Here is a 13,628-nt window from a genome sequence, read left to right on the forward strand (position 1 = left end):
GTGGTCTGGCTTTCTTTTCTTCTAACAAAACGCCGCCCCCATGCCCTGCTTATCCTGGCAGAGGGAGAAGAATGCTGTTTGCCTTAACATTACCTTCGGTCTCAGTATGCAGCAGGTCAAAAGATGTGACAAGTACACATGCTAATCCCTTTCCCTTTCAGTTAATAGAATAACACAGATGGGAAAGTTTACATTGGGATCTGACACTTGCTCCAAGCTAAAGTTAAGAGAGAGACGGGCTGGACATTGCCTTTCAGATCAGAGCGGGCCCTACACAAACTCACCTTCCCACTCAGCACCAAGAAGCTCCTGTCATCCTAAACCCTGTTTGCTCTGCTAAGAATTTTCCCTTTCCCCTTTACTCCTCTTTTGAGAGCAGTAGGTAGAATTGGGTAATGCGTTGAAAGCTTTTATAGAATGAAATATTCCGCAAGAATTAGTGATGCTCAAGTGAAAAAAATGCCAACGTTTTCCATTGAAACACCACCATTTGTTTAAAAATGGTGACTTTTTAAACATTAGACATTCCTAAGCATTGAAGTGTCATGTAAGAAAATAATTTCTACTAAAACCAGATATTTTCTTAGAAATATGAATTTGATTCCAATAAAACCTCATATTACCAGCTTTGTTTTGGTATAATTACACTATTTACATTTGATTTGATTTGATTTTCTGTTTCTTTGTAACCTCCAGAATATATCCTCTGATGTTGAGCATGGCATATCCCATGTCTGCAAGTAAGTCTGCATACTTGAAGATTTGCTACTTATGTGACTCCTGCAAGAAACAGGAAAGAATAAGACTTCAGATTATGCCTCTGATGGGAGAGGCTGCAGCACTCCCCAGAAGGGTTGATCCATCACGCCAAGTACCGCTGTCTGCCCCTCAAGTATGTACCACCCCACAACATCTCTCATGCCATGAGAACCCGCGTGCTCACTCCCCACATGGGAGCAAGCTTCTGGTTTACCTGAAGCTCCTTAAATATAAGGTTTTGAGGGTATCTCTAATGAGATTAGTGTCTAAGATCTGTTCTGGCAGACACGAGTGTCAGAGTCTAAACACTGAGAAATTGTATTTTATGTTGTTTTTTTTTTTAAAGTGATTTTAAAAGTGAAGCTGTGTGCTAATTAATAAAAATATGATTAGAAATGCAATTTAAAACATTCTAAGTTTTACTGACAAAGACACATAATTGCATTGAACTTGCTAGTAATGAAAATACTTATTTTAGCTTGTATTAGAAACTGTGCCTATAAGGTTTGCATAACCACAAATGCATTGCTCGTGGGAAGCACTGTTAGCGACCTGCTTTCTGATGAGAGAAGTAATGTTTGTGTTTGAGAATGACTGCCTTTCTTTCAAGTTTCTTTCAAAATGTGCAGTTTCAGAATTGCCTTTCTCATATTGCTTTAGCTATTTCTCTGAATTTCAGGGCAGACAGGGTTGTATATCTTTCAGCCTGCTACCTACGGTTAACCTTGATAGGTCCCTAATGCTTGTTTTACAAATCAAGTTTTGGCTTGCATTTGGTTTGGTCTGTTACAGGCTCTGGTAAAGATGTGTCTAATGAACAGGAAAGCTATAGCTGGAGCTCTATGAAAAAGCATATGAAACGACTAGGAATAAGAACTAGCAGTGGTTTCACACGCTAGGATTACCTGGCTTGGAAACGAACAGCGTTAGGGGGGCAAAAGCCAGCCTACGCAAAGCCAGCAGTCATGTTGCAGTGTACATAACAGTCATACAGATCTCCATCTCTGGCCTGGCAGCAGCTGTGAGGCTCATTCATGCTGCACAGACCGTGCAGAGGAGAGCAGAGCAAGCTGAGTTAGAAGCTTGAAGCCTTAAACCTAAGTGACGGGTCCCTCTGGACCAGTGGAGAGAGGCCTCCCCGCGGGGGGCATGAGGAGGACCAGCTTATGCTAAATGCTGGAATCCTAGTGACAAGCATGAGGTGAGGGATATTGTACTATGAGGGCAGGTACACAGGATGACTTAGATACACAGGCCAAGATTCGTGACTTCTCATTTCGGCCGCTTCTGTGAGGTTTTAGATTGGAAGGCACGCAGATCTTTCTGACTGATGAATGAGACAGGCACCTCCAGGGGAGGTGAGTGTCCCACAAAAGCTTTGATCTAACTTCTGGAGGTGCCTTTCTTCCTCCTTTGTAGACAAACCCGAAACAACAGCAGCATTTTACCTGATCATCATTGCAGTGATTCAGTGTGGGTCAGGTGAGTCCAGCCTGATTCCTACACAGGAACCAACATTCCCACTGGTCCTGGTGGAAATTCAGGCTCCTTATTTGGGGCAAGGAAACTTCAGTGCTTCTGTCAGCCTGACCTTTACTCTCCATTGTAATTTCATTTCTGACTTCTTGGCTAAGAGCTCTAGCAACGGGGAATGATTAGTGCCCCTCACAATGAAAGCTTTTGCAACATGGGTGACTGCTCACAAGAAATACAGCTGAGACCACCAACTGTTTTATTTTTATTTATTTTTTCCCCCAGATTCTGCTGATTAAGAAGCTCATGAGATCCATGTCATTTCCCTGGAGGTCCTCAGGGAAACAGCGGTCAGACAATCCCTTTCCAGCCTGCTTTGGGCAACGCTGGTGGTACAGCACTGCTGGCACTGCATTTAGGTTGTTGTGCTAGTAGGTCTCTTAGCACAGGGAGCTAGATGTAGGTTTTTCAAGTCTGCCCAAAAGGGGTCTGATTCAATACAACAGGCTTCTAACAAACTGTAGTTGTTAGATGGTAAACACTTTATTCACTGGTATTCTGAGCTTGATTTGAACAAGTAACCTGGCAGTAAATGGCTCTGTGCCCTAAGCTACAGGTTATGAAGAATAAAACAAAAATCTCTCATAATGGGGCTGGAGCTTGAGAAACTCCATTATTCTTGGCAGCCACTGCCCTAGGCTTTTTTAAAAATAGCCCCTAAACATGAAGAGGTGCCACATGGAGTTTTCAGATCTGTATCTGCTTGCAGACCTTTGTTTTAAAATTTCAGGTGCCTTTGTATCTCACTGCACTAGGTTATGATCACAGGCATCACCCAGGGCAGTAGGTAGCATGTAACTTGCGTCATCCTTTGGCTAATTCGAGCAGGAATTTCGGTACCCCTTGGAATCACACTCCTCCCTGCTTCCTCCAGTTTGAGGGAGGCCAGTAATTTGCTGGTGGCTATTTAACCTCAGGAGGCCTTTTTGCCTTCCCGTCTCCTACCCCACACAGCCTAAGATGCTCTTGCCAGCAAGCTGAGCTGAGGCTCGCCTCATTTCCTCCCCTGTAATTCCACTCCCTACTTGGAAGAGAACGGCGGGGAATGGATTCAACTTGCCCCTTCCTCTGTGGCCAGTCTATCCGTCCTTCCTGTGTATGGGAACACAGACCAAGTCACATTGAGTCTAGTAGCAATATAGATAGAGACAAAGCCTGCACTTTAACTGGACTTTGCATCTGAATACCTCAGAGAACTTCAAAAATTACAGTTCTGCAGTGTAAATAAAATATGCCAGCACATCCATCTTCCAGACCATCAGTCTATTCTTAGGACTTGCCTCTACTGATGTTATTTGGAGTATTTCCACTGAGTTCAGCTGAGCTGGATGATCTTGTTAGAAATCGTTTTTTGACCTTGTAATTTACAGTTCTTTGTTGATTTCTTTTAATCAATGCATTTTCATATAAGAAAGATCTTTGCTTCCTACTGCAGTAGATACAGCACAGACCTGATCCCTGTAACCTTACAAGCCAGGAACAGTTATGAGATCATGTCCATAACCAGAAGTAAAACTTCTTTTTATAAAAATGTCTCATCTACCCAGAAAATGTGTTTTCGTGATGAGGATAAGGCACAGCATGAATACCTATTCATTTAAAACATACAATTAAATACGTGTGCGTGTAAATTATAAAATTGTTTGGGACACACAGCTAAAAGATATATATCCAATGAGTTATTGGTATGTTAAGATAGCCTATATTTGTTCTCAACTCAGAGATCACATGAATGATCAGAACAGATTTATAACAAAACATTCAAAATATAGATTATTTTTGAAGCTAGAGAAAAAAGTTTTCCTTTGCTACAATGTCTGCTAAAAGAGCTGGCAATGCCAGGGAACATGATGTGCTGAGACTACTGTTTGCCATGGTTGTCTCATAGATCTCCTTTATTTCTTGTTTATTTGTCTCTCTCTCTCTCTCCCTCTTTCTCGCCCTACATTTAGGTATTAGGCTCCTTGGGCAGAGCGTGATTTGGCATTCAGTGTTACAACAGTCATTATTCCAAAGAAGCCCACAATTTGGGACCGAACAAGTGATGGTAATAGATACCGAATGTAAGTCACAAAAGCACGCTCCACAGCTGAGCTTGCATTTAAAAAAGCAGCTTTATAAAAGGTCTATGAGAAAGCACAAGTTTTGTACAGTCATATTGAGTTCCTATTCTGTTCCCTGATGAATGACAGCTGTGTATTCTAGGGAAGAGGTGACCACACACATCTAGCAGAGTTTCCTCCTGGTGATACCCTTGTGAGCACTCAGCCATCCCCAGACATGGCAGTGAACATTGGGTCCCAGGTTTGTATTTCACGTGTATTTCCTGTGAATCATATCTCCTCTTGTGACAAGAGCATCTCATCTTATTGCTCTCTTTCTGAGAATTTAGTTGACTCATTACTCCAAGTTTCTTTTTCCTTGGTGCACTTCTCTTTCCCTTCATCTGATACCTGTCCTGCCTTATTCCTTGGCACCACTGTGATACATATATGCATTTCAGTGCCATTTGCAGAGTCTAACTGTGCCGTATGAACACAATCCTAGATGAAGGGGAGGAAGGAGAAGAGTAGAGTGGCACTGCTCCTGGAAGAGCAGCAGGAGATGGAAAATTTCCATGAATTCAAGTCTGTTTTCAGGCAGCCTAAATTCTACCTATGTTCTCGTGCCTAACATTATCCACAACATATTCTAGACCTTCAGGGTTGCCAAACCAATAGGAAACCAAAGCTGAACTAGGAGAATTAGATGGAATACAGCTGTTGTGAGTCCACATGAGTTGTGTCCTTTGTAATCATGGAGCTTACTGGCAAAGCTATGTGAATAATGGACTATTTTTGTTTTTTGACAATTCTGAAAACATGCAGCAAAAATATTTGTAAAGAATGTTTGAGCATATTCAAAACAATCCAACAATCCATCTTCAAGCAGCGTGTGAACTGAAAAGCTGTCAGCTTTCCTTCTTGGTTTAAATGAAAAGTTTCATTTCATTTTTGTTTATTTAATTGTTTGTCTTAATTTAATTTTTCTTTAAATTTTAAGTAAGAACCCTGCAAAATTTGAAGTTGCTTTAAAATAATTATTGAAAAAGCACAGGTATTTCTTTCTGAAAAAAATGAAAACTAAACATTTAAATGTTTTAAAACTGTATTTACTGTTTGAGATTGTTATTTTAAACCATTAGATTTTGCAGAAAGTAGCACAGAATTGGGGAATATTTCCGTTGATCAGAAGTGGGATTTTGTCAAAATCTTTGCTATAACATTTCATCAGCTCTAGCCATCAATCTTGCCTCTTCTCCCTCAGTGTGTAAGCTCTGTGGACACTACCAACAACAGTATTTGACTTGACTCAAGGCAGTGTCAGTAACACTTTTTGGTCCTTGCATGACCTGTACAAACAGGGAAAAAACGTTTCATCTTCTTGGACTCTTTGACTTTCTAAGGATATATAATGTAAAACTGTGCATGCTACAGCCAGAAAGGCAAGACAGTCCAAGGAGACAAGGAGATAATTAAGAAAGGAGTTTGTATGCTAGACATGACATACTTCATGTACTTCATATTTCTGTGTGAAACTGTTGGCTCACTGGAGTGTTTTGTTGCATTCAGCATTGGCCAAATTGCTGAGCTGTGGGATTACACAGCCATAGGTGCTCTCTGCAGTAAAGTATGTTTGTTTGCATGCAACCAAAAAAGGTGTCTGCGTGTCCATTCCCAAATGAAGAAATAGTACACCCTCCCTCCTCCTTGCAGTAAGTGTAGTCATCTGTTGATCCTCGTCTCAAATGGAGAAAGGTAGTTAAAATGATGGAAGCGAGGTTAATACATGGATCTTTTCTTGGAAATAGGCCAGTAAAAAAGAGCTAATGACCCCAAGGTGTGGAAGATGAGCAATTAAAATTCCTTTAGAACAAGGAGGCTGCTGGTGCTTTTCCATAAACTTAAGGTAAAGTCTGGGTTTGTGCTCGCTATCACATTTTAGTTCACAAAACTAAGTGTGTAAGTCACAAAATTTTTTGGGGAAGTGATTCAGTGAAATAATCTGCTGTTTGCCTAGGATCATCCACAGACGTGCTGGGACAGCGTGCAAAAATTTTTCTTTTTTTTAATAAGAGGTCAGTGGGATTGAATCAACAATGACCATGTGAGACGTGTTTGGTGCAAGTGATTCTCATGTGCAATTCATATGCTGTCCATTGAAAACATGAAGTTTGGAAAAAAAGGGACCTGGGTATCTGGAAAGCAGAAAGTTAATGCCTGGCAGAGCTCAGCTGTGAATGTCACATGAGAGAAAAGAAGAATGAATTAACAGTGAACATGGACATACTGGAAAAAGTCCAACAGAGGACCACTGAGATGATCAGGGGACTGGAGCACATCTCCTATGAGGAGAGGCTGAGAGAGCTGGTGCTGTTGAGCCTGGAGAACAGAAGGCGCAGAGAGGATCTTATCAATTCATATAAGTACCTGAAAGGAGGATGCAAAGAAGATGGAGCTAGGCTCTTTTCAGTGGTGCCCAGTGCTAGGACAAGAAGCAATGGGCACAAAATGGAACACCAGAAGTTCCCTCTGAACATCAGGAAGCGCTTCCTTACTGTGCAGGTAACAGCACTGGCAGAGGTACCCAGAGAGGGAGGTTGTGGAGATCTTCAAAAGCCACCTGGACGTAGTCTAGGTGCTTCAGGAGTCCCAGCTCAAGCAGGGAGGTAGGATCAAATGACTTCCAGAGGACCCTTCCAACCTTACCCTTCCTGTGGTTCGGTGAAATCTGTGGTACATCTCTTTTTTTATTTTTATTTTTCTGCTGCACACAGAACTGTGGGGTTATTTTCCTTTCACAGATTGAGAATATGTTTCCTTTGAAAGTATGATTCCAAGTAGTTTAAGGAAAGAGCTTCTGTAAGACCTTTCCTACCCCTTTTTCCTACTTAAGACTTTTTTATCTTACTGTGGTATCCCAAAGGTTGTGTTGTGACTGATCTGTTTTATCCTTAGCATAGGTTCTAAGCTCTCATCATGGTATAGCAGTATCTGACAGATGATGCCTTGTAATGATGCAGTTGTGAGTAAATAAAAGAATTCTGGTCAAGACTGAGCCTTTTAGGAGAGCAGAGCTGTCTTTCTGCCGTGGTTATGGTGACAAATGTAAAACATTTGTACAAAGGGAATATATTGGTCACCAGCTGTTATTATAAGCCTTCCACATTACTTAATGACCAGAGCAGGCCTTAGGCAGCCAAGCAGGGGACTGTATGGCCCCTAAGTGCCTCTCACAGCCTTGTAAAACCAGAGCATGGTCTTGCCCTCTCTTATCTCTAATGCTACTTGCGAAACAAACATGCTGTATTTGGCCTGCTAACCATAGATGCAAACCACTGCAGAGCTTGAGGGTGTTTCATTAGAACTCCATTAAAAATGAACAATTTTTTTTTTTTTAATCAGAATCCACAGACTAAAACCTCGCAATATAAAACCTAGCTAGTCTCCTTTGCCTTCCTTGTGGCTATCAGCATGCGTTGCTTTTAATCTGCAACAATTGAAACAGTTAGGAGTGGCAGAATACTTTTACTTATTTATCTGTTTATTTAAACAGCTTTAAAACCTTGCACAAAGCTGAGCATAGGCTCGTGAAGAAGAACTAGCAAAGGCTTGGCGTGGCATTGTTTGGTTCTCCTTTTAGATGCAATTTTATCCATTGCTGCAGCAGGCTGTTCCTCTTTTAACAGCTAGGCTCTTCAAAACCATGTGCTTAGGATAGCTTATAAATTGCCAGCCTAGATACAGATGATTATGTCTGGCAGAATGTCTTTATGGTATTGGTGGTAAGGGAAAAGCATGTGCAGTGCTATTGAACGCTGCTGGAAATATGAGACCTGCCTGGTGCCTCATGCCATCCATGATCAGTGATGGTGGTTCTGACGTGACAGCCTGCTTGATACTGGTTTTAAACTATTTTCCCTTAGAAGTGGCAAGCTTGATGGATATCTAAAACAAACTTTAAGAGAATTTAAGACAGATGAACTCTAGAGTTGTGTTTTGAGTTGAGACTATTAGGGCCTGGGGTAATTACATCTGAAAGCACCCCTGGCCTATGCTAGCAGCAGTTGTTAGTGAGGTGTCTACATATAGATGCCAAAAAAGGGTCAATAAATGAATGAAGAAAGGGAGAATAGACCATTGCTTAAATATATTGGAAGATCAACAAAAACTTATGAAGGCCTGCTGTCGTCAGGAGCCGGGTGAAATGCAGGCGAGATGTTCTCCGTGGTGTCACTCATATTTCCGGGAAGCAAGTGGCAGTAAACCAAAGTCACCAGGGAGCCAAGTTCATCGCTATGGTTTGATGAAGTGTCCAGGTTCAGCACAGATAACCTCAGCCTTGCAAATTCGACACCCTTAAACTAGGAAAATATATTCTTTTTCGTTCAGGAACTATGAATCTCACCTGCTCTTTCAGCCACACAACAAATTGGACAGACAGAAGGGGCCACATTCTGAGAAGTTACGTTTAACTCTGCTCACCTAAGCTGCATTTGGAAAGCAGGCAGGTATGAAAGTTCAATAAAAATTTGCACTATTGGGATAATAGTATGGAGTGTTTACAACTGCTTTCTTTTTACCATCTTTCTTTTACCACGATGAATTGAGAATTCAGAATCTCAGAATACTTGGCAAACAGATAACTTCAGCATCTTTTGGCACACTCTAACCTAATCATACTGAAAAATTGTGTTTGATCTTTATTCTCTAGGGTACTACTTGCTTATGTATAAACAAATTCACATTTTGAAATGAAAAGTTGATTGTACTAGGAAAAAAAAAACCTTTAAAATGTTTCTGCAGCTTTCAGATAATTATTTTCTCTCTATATATTTTTTTTTTTTGCAGTTGGATAAAGCATCAGCCTAATGTGTTTCTGTGAAGAGTTTCAGAGTTGGTATTTCCCAGAGAAAGAAATATTTTGGTGCACTTTTTCCAGCTTGTGCTACCTGAGGGTATGCCGACCCAGCAGACCCAGCTGCAGGCTCCAGGAGCCACTCACATCATGACCTGAACTGTGAGGCTCAGCTATGCTTTCCTTGATGTTCAGCACGGTACAGGTACCCAGTTTTAACAGCTCTGAAGGAGTTACAGTGCCTAACTGTGTTAGTGTCGTTATGTAGCTCCATTTTACCTCTTTAATTCCTGCTTTTCTCAGTTAGGAAGCCCATTGCCAGGGTACGGCACAGGGTGCTGAGGCTGTGACCTCTCTCCTGTGCCTTTAGGACGGGCTCACACCGGTGCCCAGGCACGCCGGCTCTGTGCGGCACGGCTGATGAAGTGAAGGGGCCACGTGCTGCTGGCTCTGAAGTGAAAACAATCACTCTGAAATCTCAGAGCTTCCTTAGAAATGTAAAAAAATGGGGTGGGAGCATAAGTTAATTGTGCTTTTACACACTGTTATACTTGTCACTGTGCCAGACTCTACATTTCTTCCAAGGGTGAAATGAAAACTCCAAATTCATGTGGTTATGAAACAATTTCAGTATGAGCACTCAGCAAAGAATTATAAAGTGGGAAAGACACAGTCCTGTGTCTCAGCTGGTTGAGAAGGGCATGAATTGATCAAGGCTTCTTCCAGCTTGGAGGAGCGTTCTGGAGTGTATTGAAACCATTCTGCATCTGTATGTTGAGTGTATATAAGGTACTAAAGAAATGCTGATTCGTTATGACAATTCTTTGATTAGGAGATGAGGCAACTGGCAGAAGGCATCACTGTCACTCCAAGAAATCTCATTTCTTTGCAACTAGAAATTTAGGAAATGAGTCTGGTTTGCCCTGATTTACACCAGAATAAACTCATACATTGGGAACATGGCAAGAAATCACTGGCACTGGAGGGTGCTCCTAAAGAAAAAGTGATCACAGGGGGAGACCTTGATGAACAAGGACCAAACACCATTTTTTCTGCCTGCAGTAACGCTGCCTGAGGTACCTGAAAGTATTTGTAAGCTAAGCTGGGGTCAGCCCCACTTTGTGTTACTTCTGAGACCAAGGAAGTGCAATGCCAATTTAAAATCAGGTTTACTCTTGTGCTTCCATCCTGACCACATGTGCTTCACTGAGGCTGGAATTACAAGGTCAGTCCTGATTTGCATCACCGTGAAAGGAGAACCAGTCCCAAATAACTGTCTCATTGGACAAGTAGTGTTTTGCTTATTTTTGTTATTAGAGATGAGTCAAAGGGCAAAAAAGTGCTGAACGATGGGGTCAAAATACCCTGAGGCCAAATCAAAACTGGAGCCAATCCATGTTAAAAACTTGAGTGTGTCTAAAGTTAGCACATTTGGAGCTGCTCTTGTAGACACACAAATCCACATCCTTGAAGATGCTTGGTAGCCTAACTCCCCCTTGGGTGCTTAACTCCCATTGATAACACCATGTGCTAATTTGGGCACCCAGGTTTCCATGTAATGTTCTTACTATGAAGAACAGTTGGTCCTGAGGGAAAACATTTACATAGATGACAGCTATTTGCAGGAAAATGAAAAGTACTGGGTGAAAAAGGAGGTTTTGACATTGTGTGAAATATGGGGTTTACACACAGTAGTTTTTGCTGTGTGTATATAAACGGGTGATTTAACATATATTGATTCACACACCATTTGTAAGTGTCTCATTTATTTATTTGCAGAGATGTATGGAAACCATGGTTTGAAAAGCAGTTTGCATAACATCTGGTATGTCAACAATGTAACCTTTCAATTTACTCGTTGGCGAAAATGTCAATAGAGCGAACCTGAACTCAGCATTGGTTTACACAAATTTCCTGGCAGACAAAGCAGGAATGATTTGCATGTCAGTGTAAGTGACACGTGCCCTCCAGTTTTGAGGAGCTTACACAGCTCAGAGGTATAAACAGCACAGAGCACATGGTTGGTTCCTTACAGACTCATGCTGGCAGCACAAACTGCATGTATTTGTGGGGTGTGAAAAGCTATCGCATTTTGACTTCCAGTTTTTCAAAAGTGGCTTTTGATTTTTCACTGCAAACGCTTTTTTTTTGTTGTTTTTTTTTGGACACAGAAAAAAAAGATAACAGTAAAACTGTAGACCTAACAGTGGCTTAAATCCTGTTAGTATGCAATCCACAAGCATATTTTTTCAATTACTTTTACAGCTTATGTGTTTCCTACAGGCAAAGATATTGTACTGGGATATGAGAGAGGATTCTTGATTGCTGTTAATCATACGCCAACAGAAATAAAACAATGGTATATTATTTACACCTCTTACATTGCTGTCTGTATGAGACAGGTCACATAAGTCATGTCCGTGACTTGTTGCCACACTTTTGAGGCAGAGAAGTATTAAATGCTGTTTGAACTGACTAGCAAAAAGAATTTCCCTGAAACACAGAATCAGTCCATCGATGGCATCAGACGTTCTTGCTTGATGGGAGGGAGCCAAGGCCTCTACAGAGAAGTCACTGCCCAGTTCTTCTCATCAAACTACGCATGTGAAAAGGTAGGAGACCTGGTTTTAGAAAAATGCCTGAGTCGGTGTTGTTCCAACACATGAAGTGACACGAGTGGTGGCTGGGAGGACAGGTCTCGCCTTCCTCCCCTCTTCCTTCCTCTCCTCCACTGGCACCCCACCCCAAAGGTCTGCTTTGCGTTAGGGATTTCAGTCGAGATACCAAAAAAAGGTGGGGGATGGAGGGGAAAAGGAGACAGTTATTTAACCGGTTTGTGTATGCTTTAAAAGAAAAAAAAGCACAAAAAGAACAGATGCTATCTGTTTCCCATTGTTCTGCCCACACTATCCGGTTTGGATTTGATTTGGGTGGTGTATGTGCATGTGTATGAAGGAGGGAGGGAGTCACGGGGAAAGCTTTGTCCAGCTATTATTGCCTGATAGCTTTAAAAAAATAAAAGCCTCGTATGACCCCACACTCTAAGCTAAGAAAGACTCAAGACTGCAGTGCAGCACCCCTGCCCTGCAGTTTAGGCAGATCTTGAGATGCTCTCAGATTTCCCAAGATTCTGTGATCTGATTTTTTTTATCACTTCTTCAAAAATCACATTAACTGGGCAAGCAGTTGTGATTATAATGAGATTTAAGTGAAAGTTTTTATTGAGCCATGGCATGCTTTAAGCAGATATGCAAAATGAACAAGCTCAGTGTTTATCTAGCAGATAAGATGCATGTGAAACTGCCAGAGAAAGTCTCTGTAAAAGTTATGGGAGAAGGAAGGAAGTGATGGGCAGTATTAGGTAGGGGAAAGCAGGGCAGGAAAGGAGAAGGCAGGTGAGAAATGTTTGTATTTCTAGAGAGGTAATCACAGAATGGTGTAGGTTGGAGGTTATCTGCTCCAACCCCAAAATACTTTAAGTGTTCTAGTTACATGAAGGAAGTGTAGCTGAGGACTTTATTGGCTGATGTTGGTTTTTTAATGTGCCTAAACAATAATAACAAAAACCCTATTAATACGTGAATGGCGCTGAAGTTTATTTATTTACTTACTGAGTGGCATGGGACTCCTGCAGAGTTTTCCCTCCAGCTGTGTCGACTCAGGACCCTGCCTGACAGGAGCTCTGTGTAACGTTTCGTACAACACAGAGCATAATTTAGAGTCCCGGGCACACTTCCCACTGCATTAAAATCAGATTGAGTTCTCACAGGTCACGTTGCTGGCCTAGATGGTACAGTCCTCTATGGGTCTTTCCCCTTTCCTCTTTTTGCTGCGCATTCATTCTTTTTCTTCAGCTGGTTTGGAAAATGAGGTCACATCTGAGTTGGGTCCCTAATCCCATCAAGTTTCTTTGCTCTGTAGCCAAAACCTGCCCAACTCTCTTTCTCTCTACTGTATTTTCCCTGCAATGTTAACTTGCTCTGCTCCTTGTTTACACAGATGGAGGCTACACGTTTAACTGCAAAAACAAAAGTACATAACTGCATCTGCATAACTTCGGCACAAGCGTGCAGCCTCCTCTCTGTGACCCCTGTTTCGCAGCCTTAGGCCAAATTTTAGCTTCTTGGCTTCAGAGTCCTGGAAAGATGCGGAGCCCTTGAGCACCCACTTGACTGCTCTCTTTCATTTTAATGCTTTCTTATCTTTACTGCTTTTCCATGCTTTGGACTACTGACAAAGCAAGAAAGGGCTTCTCAGGCTGAAAAAACGACATCATCACCTAAGCCTCCTTCTAATGCATAGCTGTCAGACATTGTGCATGCACACGGGTTTTGATGGAGATACTGAGCCTGGTATTCAGGCACTGCACAGAGCCCAGTGGAGCACGCTCATCTGTGGAGAGCAGAGCTCCTTGCCTTGTTACTCGCCAAAATGTAGGA

At 41.8% G+C, this 13,628-nt stretch overlaps 1 protein-coding gene across 8 annotated transcripts in view; it reads left to right on the plus strand.

Moving 5' to 3' along the window:
- The window catches only part of LOC106043489 (uncharacterized), a 138,793-nt gene that overhangs the window by 114,279 nt on the left and 10,886 nt on the right, over positions 1 to 13,628 (plus strand). For 6 of the 8 annotated variants that reach the window (XM_066978089.1, XM_066978088.1, XM_066978092.1 and 3 more), the window contains 5 exons: positions 697 to 892; positions 4,245 to 4,355; positions 4,485 to 4,596; positions 8,724 to 8,842; positions 9,183 to 11,801. The gene's annotated coding sequence lies outside the window, so the exon portion shown is untranslated. The remainder of the gene's footprint in view (positions 1 to 696; positions 893 to 4,244; positions 4,356 to 4,484; positions 4,597 to 8,723; positions 8,843 to 9,182; positions 11,802 to 13,628) is intronic. The other 2 variants (XM_066978091.1, XM_066978090.1) reach the window with 2 other exon arrangements.

This window comes from Anser cygnoides, chromosome 16 (assembly GCF_040182565.1).
Source record: "Anser cygnoides isolate HZ-2024a breed goose chromosome 16, Taihu_goose_T2T_genome, whole genome shotgun sequence".
NCBI lineage: Eukaryota > Metazoa > Chordata > Aves > Anseriformes > Anatidae > Anser > Anser cygnoides.